The following is a 2,019-nucleotide window of genomic DNA, read 5'->3' as shown; positions in this document are numbered from 1 at the left end:
TATATATATATATATATATATATATATGTATGTGTGTGTGTGTGTATATATATATATATATTCGTTAAATATCGAAGAAAATTGTTTGGAAAAGATGATTTTAAGTTCCATATTTAATCTTGTGTATTTATAATTTTTATTGATTCTATACCTAGGCTGGAAATGATATGTATTATAATGGCTGCGTACAAGTTCATTTAATTTGCAATATCCAGAGATAAATTAACTATTTCTTAGGCAATCTTAATTGGATAATTCATTTATAGTGAAAAGGAATAACTTTATAAAATTTTGTAAAAACTTGTATACCAATTATTAATAATATTTTCTATTGTGTACCATGGCTGTGATTATTTAGAATGATGGAAAGAACTTTCAAAATAGTACAGAAATATTGATAATTGATAAAGTATATATATGTTGATAAAGTATATATTATTTGATGTATTATATATTTTCTAATACAAACAGTTAATTTTCAGGTTTAAGTATATAAAAAAAGAATTCCATGGGGAATACATTGTAATGCATAACACTGTAGATATTATCCTTGACACTTGCAAGTGTACTTACATTTTCGAACATATATCTTTAATGTTGATAATCATAACAAACTATTTTCATTTGTGTAGGAACCAAACCCATAGTTGTAAATAGGTTTGGCATGTATATAACGAATATATTATATTACATGGAAAAATGTGAGCAAGAGAAATAATTTTTTGAAGATTATATACCTGGAAAAGTTCAGGACAGGATACTACATCAGGTAAAGCACAGAACAAGAAATGTTTTACTTAAAATATTACAGCTCAGGATAAAATTTCAAATGAAATATTTAGATTTAGAAAATATTAGCTTTTATTAAAACTAAAAATTTTATTGTAAGTTATTACATCTATTTGTTATTACTTGTTACTTCTATTAAAAATAATTACTCCATTAGAATATTTTTACACTTCACAAAAATCATTTTTCTAATTATTAATTAATGATTACAAAATTTAAAACAGGTTATAAAAATAATAGTAGTACATAATATAATAAATAGAATAATACAAAAATAAGCTACATATTACAGTAAAGTCTACCTATAACGAAAATTCACAGTAAAATTTGCTTGAGTTATTGCCTCAGTTTTTGCCAAGTCTTCATAATTTTTACATAATAAATTTGCCTATTTTTTACATAATGTATTTGCCTAGCATATATACTATTCTACTTTGCATAAATTTTTAGCTATATTGATACTTCTGGTGCTCATTTTTTAAAGTAATTTAGTGTGTTAATATTTTAACAAAAGGATGGCACCTTTTATAATTTTAATATTACTTTAGAAATTTAAATCAAATAGATTTTTAATTTTCAGATTTTATCCTTAGCTGCAATATGTTAAGTAAATGTTTTCGTGTTCTGTACTATACCTTATGTAATCACTTCTCTTGAACGTTTCCAAGTGTAATAACTTGTCCTGTACTTTTCCAGGTTTATTATCTTAAGAATATTATTTCTCTTGCTCGTATTTTCTCATTTAAACAACGTTGTTATCCAGGTAATGCTATTATACTAATTAATAATGTGTCAATAAATAATGTAAGATTTTGCTTATTGAATAATAGAGTTGATAAATTTATAAATAATGCATTATTTACTTTATTTACATGCGACGGATATTTGTCATCTTGCTTTTTGTTAACACAGCGTTTCGGCTGATACACCCGCCAGCCTTCATCGGGTGTCTTGGAGAAATTTCGAACTTGGGTTCTCATTCCTAAGGTATTTTTCGAGGTTATTATTATTATTATTATTATTATTATTATTATTATTATTATTATTATTATTATTATTATTATTATTATTATGCAGGTCACTGCCTGGAATCGAACTCGGAATCTTGGAGTTAAGAGCGCGGGCTACTAACCACAATATTCCAAGTTCGATTCCAGGCTGTGACTTGAATAATAATAATAATAATAATAATAATAATAATAATGAGACTACACCGGGGAAGTTTAACAT

Source organism: Octopus bimaculoides, chromosome 9, assembly GCF_001194135.2.
Source record: "Octopus bimaculoides isolate UCB-OBI-ISO-001 chromosome 9, ASM119413v2, whole genome shotgun sequence".
NCBI lineage: Eukaryota > Metazoa > Mollusca > Cephalopoda > Octopoda > Octopodidae > Octopus > Octopus bimaculoides.
Note: the sequence above shows the minus strand (reverse complement) of the source record.